Here is a 9754-nt window from a genome sequence, read left to right on the forward strand (position 1 = left end):
AAACCCTTAACATCAAACTTATGTGCTTACCCTGGGCAATTTAGATAAGTTAAAACCCTTAACATCAAACCTATGTGCTTACCCTGGGCAATTTAGATAAGTTAAAACCCTTAACATCAAACTTATGTGCTTACCCTGGGCAATTTAGATAAGTTAAAACCCTTAACATCAAACTTATGTGCTTACCCTGGGCAATTTAGATAAGTTAAAGCCTCAACATCAAATTTACGTGCTTATCCTGGGCAATTTAGATAAGTTAAAGCCTCACCATCAAACTTATGTGGTTATCCTGGGCAAGTTAGATACCGGAACGTAGTATGTGTACCAGGTTAGGGTTAGGCCATAATTTTATTCCGATTTTGCTTATTTCAGTTCTATTACGAGTTAGGGTACTTAAAACTTATACTAATCTTTCTTAAGATTAAAAGTGGGGCAATATCAAGACAGTTTCAAGAGTAATGTTAAGAGATTGCTTTCTTTACACACTTTGCTAAAATCAAGTGAAGGGTCATAGTCAATATTTATATTATTTCTATTCTGGAAATTCTGATAAATCTAACCTACCATCAATGTTCGTAACATTCTGCACGACCTTTTCAGCGTGAACTTCATGAATCTGCTCAGCTCGAACTTCTTGAATATGGGAGTCAGTTATGCTTGTCTCTGTACGAAAGAAACATTTTGTTTATAAAAATGAGTTTTCAAATTGGGCATAGGAGCGTAGACAAAAATTGTGCTATTTTCACATTGCACATTTCGTTAAATATTAAAATGAGATACATTATATTTTTTAGTTGAAAAACTAAAGTGAAGTGATAAAAATAGATAATTCTTCCATTTCACAATACCATATTAATGACAGAAGCAAATACATGTTGGAAGCGAAATAAATTTAATTCAAGTTCTAGATTAAGTTTGCTGATAAGCAACTAGCTAGAAACAAGTTTTGGTTTATATTTAATGTTTAGATTTATAACTCTATTAAACTTCTGGAATCAGAGAGTCAGTTATGTTCGTCTCTGTAGAAGAATATAGTTTGTATACAATCAATCAGATTTTTATAAAGTAGAAAATTGTGTCATAGACACATCCCCGTTGTTATCTAAATATCGAAGTACTGTAAAGTAATCCTCCATTACCCATCCCCCATACCTGTTCCATTAATTTAATTTAGATGAGGAAATAACTGTCTGGAAACCTTGGTTTTTTCAACACTCAGAAATATACAGCAGGGCATTATCAATAGGAAAACATGCACAAAACATTAGATATAATTAAGGAAAAAGGCTTGTGTTACAGAATGGAGGGTAAGAAATAACTGAGCGGTGAGGCAGGCCCTGTGCAAATACTGGTATGAAAAGAGCTTCCGCTATTCATTAAGGAACCAAAATCTTTGTAACTTGGCAGATTTTTATACCCTAAAGGAGATTGGGGTGCCAAATTGAAACTCATTGAAGATTTCCCACTTTTACATTGGTAAATGAAAACCTTGTACAATTTAAGTAAAGTTTTTTGTTTCTGATGAATAATTTTGTTCATTAGGATATGCGAGGTTTGGTTTCTGGCCAACAAAGTTTTATTTATATAAGTCACAAATAATTGTACTTGTGCTTATCCTGGGCAAGTTAGATAAGTTAAAGCCTCACCATCAAACGTATGTGCTTATCCTGGGCAAGTTAGATGAGGTAGAGCCTAACCATCAAACTTTTGTGTTTATCCTGGACAAGTTAAATAAGGTAAAGCTTCACCATCAAACTTATGTGCTTATCCTGGACAAGTTAGTAAAATTATGGCATCACCATCAAACTTATGTGCTTATCCTGGACAAGTTAGTAAAATTATGGCATCGCAATCAAACTTATGTGCTTACCCTGGGCAATTTAGATAAGGTAAAACCCTTAACATCAAACTTATGTGCTTACCCTGGGCAATTTAGATAAGTTAAAACCCTTAACATCAAACCTATGTGCTTACCCTGGGCAATTTAGATAAGTTAAAACCCTTAACATCAAACTTATGTGCTTACCCTGGGCAATTTAGATAAGTTAAAACCCTTAACATCAAACTTATGTGCTTACCCTGGGCAATTTAGATAAGTTAAAGCCTCAACATCAAATTTACGTGCTTATCCTGGGCAATTTAGATAAGTTAAAGCCTCACCATCAAACTTATGTGGTTATCCTGGGCAAGTTAGATACCGGAACGTAGTATGTGTACCAGGTTAGGGTTAGGCCATAATTTTATTCCGATTTTGCTTATTTCAGTTCTATTACGAGTTAGGGTACTTAAAACTTATACTAATCTTTCTTAAGATTAAAAGTGGGGCAATATCAAGACAGTTTCAAGAGTAATGTTAAGAGATTGCTTTCTTTACACACTTTGCTAAAATCAAGTGAAGGGTCATAGTCAATATTTATATTATTTCTATTCTGGAAATTCTGATAAATCTAACCTACCATCAATGTTCGTAACATTCTGCACGACCTTTTCAGCGTGAACTTCATGAATCTGCTCAGCTCGAACTTCTTGAATATGGGAGTCAGTTATGCTTGTCTCTGTACGAAAGAAACATTTTGTTTATAAAAATGAGTTTTCAAATTGGGCATAGGAGCGTAAACAAAAATTGTGCTATTTTCACATTGCACATTTCGTTAAATATTAAAATGAGATACATTATATTTTTTAGTTGAAAAACTAAAGTGAAGTGATAAAAATAGATAATTCTTCCATTTCACAATACCATATTAATGACAGAAGCAAATACATGTTGGAAGCGAAATAAATTTAATTCAAGTTCTAGATTAAGTTTGCTGATAAGCAACTAGCTAGAAACAAGTTTTGGTTTATATTTAATGTTTAGATTTATAACTCTATTAAACTTCTGGAATCAGAGAGTCAGTTATGTTCGTCTCTGTAGAAGAATATAGTTTGTATACAATCAATCAGATTTTTATAAAGTAGAAAATTGTGTCATAGACACATCCCCGTTGTTATCTAAATATCGAAGTACTGTAAAGTAATCCTCCATTACCCATCCCCCATACCTGTTCCATTAATTTAATTTAGATGAGGAAATAACTGTCTGGAAACCTTGGTTTTTTCAACACTCAGAAATATACAGCAGGGCATTATCAATAGGAAAACATGCACAAAACATTAGATATAATTAAGGAAAAAGGCTTGTGTTACAGAATGGAGGGTAAGAAATAACTGAGCGGTGAGGCAGGCCCTGTGCAAATACTGGTATGAAAAGAGCTTCCGCTATTCATTAAGGAACCAAAATCTTTGTAACTTGACCGATTTTTAGATGGGGTGCTAAATTGAAACTCATTGAAGATTTCTCACTCTTAGATTGGTAAATGAAAACCTTGTACAATTTAAGTAAAGTTTTTTGTTTCTGATGAATAATTTTGTTCATTAGGATATGCGAGGTTTGGTTTCTGGCCAACAAAGTTTTATTTATATAAGTCCCAAATAATTGTACTTGTGCTTATCCTGGGCAAGTTAGATAAGTTAAAGCCTCACCATCAAACTAATGTGCGTATCCTGGACAAGTTAGACACCGGAATGTAGTATGTGTACCAGGTTAGGGTTGGGCCATAATTTTATTCCGATTTTGCTTATTTCAGTTCTATTACGAGTTAGGGTACTTAAAACTTATACTAATCTTCCTTAAGATTAAAAGTGGGGCAATATCAAGACAGTTTCAAGAGTAATGTTAGGAGATTGCTTTCTTTACACACTTTGCTAAAATCAAGTGTAGGTTCATAGTCAATATTCATATTATTTCAACTCTGAATATCCTGATAAATCAAACGTACCATCAATGTTCGTTATATTCTGCACGACATTCTCAGCGTGAACTTCATGAATCTGCTCAGCTCGAACTTCTTGAATATGGGTGTCAGTTATGTTCGTCTCTGTAAAAGAATATAGTTAGTATACGATCAATCAGATTTTAATAAAGTAGAAAATTGTGTCATTGACACATCCCCGTTGGTATCTAAATATCGAAGTACTGTAAAGTAATCCTCCATTACCCAACCCCCATACCTGCCCCATTAATTTAATCTAGATGAGGAAATAGCTGTCTGGAAACCTTGCTTTTCTTAATACCAAGAAATGTACAGCAGGGGTTCATCAATGAGAAAACATGCACGAAACATTTGATACAATTAAAGAAAAAGGTTAGTGTCACAGACTGGAGGGTAAGAAAATAACTCAGCGGTAGGAAGGCCCTGTGTAAATACTGGTATGAAAAGAGCTTCCGTTTTAATTAAGGAACCAAAATCTTTGTAACTTGGCAGATTTTCATACCCTAAAAGAGATCGGGGTGCTAAATTGAAACTCATTGAAGATTTCCCACTTTTACATTGGTAAATGAAAACCTTGTACAATTCAAGTACAGTTTTTTGTTTCTGATGAATAATATTGTTCATTAGAATATGCGAGGTTTGGTCTCTGGTCAACAAATTTTTATTCATAAAAGTCAGAACTAATTGTACTTGTGCTTATCCTGGGCAATTTAGATAAGTTAAAGCCTTACCATCAAACTTATGTGCTTATCCTGGGCAAGTTAGACACCGGAACGTAGTATGTGTACCAGGTTACGGTTAGGCCATAATTTTATTCCGAATTTGCTTATTTCAGTTCTATTACAAGTTAGGGTACTTAAAACTTATGTTAATCTTCCTTAAGATTAAAAGTGGGGCAATATCTAGACAGTTTCAAGAGTAATCTTAAGAGATTGCTTTCTTTACACACTTTGCTAAAATCAAGTGTAGGTTCATAGTCAATATTCATATTATTTCAATTTTGTAAATTCTGATAAATCCAACCTACCATCAATGTTCGTAACATTCTGCACGACCTTCTCAGCGTGAACTTCATGAATCTGCTCAGCTCGAACTTCTTGAATATGGGAGTCAGTTATGCTTGTCTCTGTGCGAAAGAAATATTTTTTTTATGAAAATGAGTTTTCAAATTGGGCATAGGAGCGTAAAAAAATTGTGCTATTTTCACATTGCACATTTCGTTAAGTATTAAAATGAGATACATTATATTTTTTTGGTTGAAAAACTAAAGTGAAGTGATAAAAATAGATAAATCTTCCATTTCATAATAGCATATTAGTGACAGAAGCAAATACATGTTGGAAGCGAGATAAATTTAATTCAAGTTCTAAATTAAGTTTGCTGATAAGCAACTAGCTAGAAACAAGTTTTGGTTTAGAGGTAATGTTTAGATTTATAACTCTATTAAACTTCTTGAGTCTGAGAGTCAGTTATGTTCGTCTCTGTAGAAGAATATAGTTTGTATACAATCAATAAGATTTTTATAAAGTAGAAAATTGTGTGATTGACACATCCCCGTTGTTATCTAAATATCGAAGTACTGTAAAGTAATCCTCCATTACCCAACCCCCATACCTGTCCCATTAATTTAATCTAGATGAGGAAATAGCTGACTGGAAACCTAGTTTTTCTTAACCCCCAGAAATGTACAGCAGGGCTTTATCAATAAAAAAACATGCATGAAACATTAGATACAATTAAAGAAAAAGGCTTGTGTTACAGACTGGAGGGTAAGAAATGACAGAGCGGTGAGCAATGCTCTGCAAATACTGGTATGAAAAGAGCTTCCGTTTTTAATTAAGGAACCAAAATCTTTGTAACTTGACCGATTTTTAGATGGGGTGCTAAAATGAAACTAATTGAAGATTTCTCACTCTTAGATTGGTAAATGAAAACCTTGTACAATTTAAGTAAAGTTTTTTGTTTCTGATGAATAATTTTGTTCATTAGAATATGCGAGGTTTGGTCTCTGGTCAACAAAGTTTTATTTATATAAGTCACAACTAATTGTGCTTGTGCATATCCTGGGCAAGTTAGATAAGTTAAAGCCTCACCATCAAACTAATGTGCGTATCCTGGACAAGTTAGACACCGGAATGTAGTATGTGTACCAGGTTAGGGTTGGGCCATAATTTTATTCCGATTTTGCTTATTTCAGTTCTATTACGAGTTAGGGTACTTAAAACTTATATTAATCTTCCTTAAGATTAAAAGTGGGGCAATATCAAGAAGGTTTCAAGAGTAATCTTAAGAGATTGCTTTCTTTACACACTTTGCTAAAATCAAGTGTAGGGTCATAGTCAATATTCATATTATTTCAATTTTTGAAATTCTGATAAATCCAACCTACCATCAATGTTCGTAACATTCTGCACGACCTTCTCAGCATGAACTTCATGAATCTGCTCAGCTCGAATTTCTTGAATATGGGAGTCAGTTATGCTTGTCTCTGTACGGAAAGAATATTTTCTTTATAAAAATGAGTTTTCAAATCTGGCATAGGAGCGTAAATAAATTGTGCCATTTTCACATTGCACATTTGGTTAAATATTAAAATGAGATACATTATATTTTTTAGTTGAAAAACTAAAGTGAAGTGATAAAAATAGATAATTCTTTCAATTTCACAATACCATATTAGTGACAGAAGCAAATACATGTTAGAAGTAAAATAAATTTAATTCAAGTTCTAGATTAAGTTTGTTGATAAGCAACTAGCTAGAAACAAGTTTTGGTTTAGAGGTAATGTTTAGATTTATAACTCTGTTAAACTTCTTGAATCTGAGAGTCAGTTATGTTCGTCTCTGTAGAAGAATATAGTTTGTATACAATCAATCAGATTTTTATAAAGTAGAAAATTGTGTCATTGACACATCCCCGTTGTTATCTAAATATCAAAGTACTGTAAAGTAATCCTCCATTACCCATCCCCCATACCTGTTCCATTAATTTAATTTAGATGAGGAAATACCTGTCTGGAAACCTAGTTTGTTTAACACTCAAAAATATACAGCAGGGCTTTATCAATAAGAAAACATGCATGAAACATTAGATACAATTAAACAAAAAGGCTTGTGTTACAGACTGGAGGGTAAGAAATGACAGAGCGGTGAGCAATGCTCTGCAAATACTGGTATGAAAGAGCTTCCGTTTTTAATTAAAGAACCAAAATCTTTGTAACTTGACCGATTTTTAGATGGGGTGCTAAATTGAAACTCATTGAACATTTCTCACTCTTAGATTGGTAAATGAAAACCTTGTACAATTTAAGTACAGTTTTTTGTTTTTGATGAATAATATTTTGCATTAGAATATTCGAGGTTTGGTCTCTGGTCAACAAATTTTTATTTATAAAAGTCAGAACTAATTGTACTTGTGCTTATCCTGGGCAATTTAAATAAGTTAAAGCCTCACCATCAAACTTATGTGCTTATCCTGGGCAAGTTAGACACCGGAACGTAGTATGTGTACCAGGTTACGGTTAGGCCATAATTTTATTCCGAATTTGCTTATTTCAGTTCTATTACGAGTTAGGGTACTTATAACTCATATTAATCTTCCTTAAGATTAAAAGTGGGCAATATCAAAACAGTTTCAAGAGTAATCTTAAGAGATTGCTTTCTTTACACACTTTGCTAAAATCAAGTGTAGGTTCATAGTCAATATTCATATTATTTCAATTTTTGAAATTCTGATAAATCCAACTTACCATCAATGTTCGTAACATTCTGCACGACCTTCTCAGCATGAACTTCATGAATCTGCTCAGCTCGAACTTCTTGAATATGGGAGTCAGTTATGCTTGTCTCTGTACGTAAAGAATATTTTCTTAATAAAAATGAGTTTTCAAATTGGGCATAGGAGCGTAAATAAATTGTGCCATTTTCACAATGCACATTTGGTTAAATATTAAAATGAGATACATTATATTTTTTAGTTGAAAAACTAAAGTGAAGTGATAAAAATAGATAATTCTTTCAATTTCACAATACCATATTAGTGACAGAAGCAAATACATGTTAGAAGCGAAATAAATTTAATCCAAGTTCTAGATTAAGTTTGCTGATAAGCAACTAGCTAGAAACAAGTTTTGGTTTAGAGATAATGTTTAGATTTATAACTCTGTTAAACTTCTTGAATCTAAGGGTCAGTTATGTTCGTCTCTGTAGAAGAATATAGTTTGTATACAATCAATCAGATTTTTATAAAGTAGAAAATTGTGTCATTGACACATCCCCGTTGTTATCTAAATATCGAAGTACTGTAAAGTAATCCTCCATTACCCATCCCTCATACCTGTTCCATTAATTTAATTTAGATGAGGAAATACGTGTCTGGAAACCTAGTTTTTTTAACACTCAAAAATATACAGCAGGGCTTTATCAATGAGAAAACATGCATGAAACATTAGATACAATTAAAGAAAAAGGCTTGTGTTACAGACTGGAGGGTAAGAAATGACAGAGCGGTGAGCAATGCTCTGCAAATACTGGTATGAAAAGAGCTTCCGTTTTTAATTAAGGAACCAAAATCTTTGTAACTTGACCGATTTTTAGATGGGGTGCTAAAATGAAACTCATTGAAGATTTCTCACTCTTAGATTGGTAAATGAAAACCTTGTACAATTTGAGTAAAGTTTTTTGTTTCTGATTAATAATTTTGTTCATTAGGATATGCGAGGTTTGGTCTAAGGTCAACAAAGTTTTATTTATATAAGTCACAACTAATTGTACTTGTCCTTATCCTGGGCAAGTTAGATAAGTTAAAGCCTCACCATCAAACTAATGTGCGTATCCTGGACAAGTTAGCCACCGGAATGTAGTATGTGTACCAGGTTGGAGTTGGGCCATAATTTTATTCCGATTTTGTTTATTTCAGTTCTATTACGAGTTAGGGTACTTAAAACTTATACTAATCTTCCTTAAGATAAAAAGTGGGGCAATATCAAGAAGGTTTCAAGAGTAATGTTAGGAGATTGCTTTCTTTACACACTTTGCTAAAATCAAGTGTAGGTTCATAGTCAATATTCATATTATTTCAACTCTGAATATCCTGATAAATCAAACGTACCATCAATGTTCGTTATATTCTGCACGACATTCTCAGCGTGAACTTCATGAATCTGCTCAGCTCGAACTTCTTGAATATGGGTGTCAGTTATGTTCGTCTCTGTAAAAGAATATAGTTAGTATACGATCAATCAGATTTTAATAAAGTAGAAAATTGTGTCATTGACACATCCCCGTTGTTATCTAAATATCGAAGTACTGTAAAGTAATCCTCCATTACCCAACCCCCATACCTGCCCCATTAATTTAATCTAGATGAGGAAATAGCTGTCTGGAAACCTTGCTTTTCTTAATACCAAGAAATGTACAGCAGGGGTTCATCAATGAGAAAACATGCACGAAACATTTGATAAAATTAAAGAAAAAGGTTAGTGTCACAGACTGGAGGGTATGAAAATGACTGAGCGGTGAGGAAGGCCCTGTGTAAATACTGGTATGAAAAGAGCTTCCGTTTTAATTAAGGAACCAAAATCTTTGTAACTTGGCAGATTTTTATACCCTAAAGGAGATTGGGGTGACAAATTGAAACTCATTGAAGATTTCCCACTTTTACATTGGTAAATGAAAACCTTGTACAATTTAAGTACAGTTTTTTGTTCCTGATGAATAATTTTGTTCATTAGGATATGCGAAGTTTGGTCTCTGGTCAACATTCGATACAACTAACACTCTGGAAACATTTGATACAATTAAAGAAAAAGGTTAGTGTCACAGACTGGAGGGTAAGAAAATAACTCAGCGGTAGGAAGGCCCTGTGTAAATACTGGTATGAAAAGAGCTTCCGTTTTTATTAAGGAACCAAAATCTTTGTAACTTGGCAGATTTTTATAC

Source organism: Styela clava, chromosome 1 (genome assembly GCF_964204865.1).
Source record: "Styela clava chromosome 1, kaStyClav1.hap1.2, whole genome shotgun sequence".
In the NCBI taxonomy this organism is placed as follows: Eukaryota; Metazoa; Chordata; class Ascidiacea; order Stolidobranchia; family Styelidae; genus Styela; species Styela clava.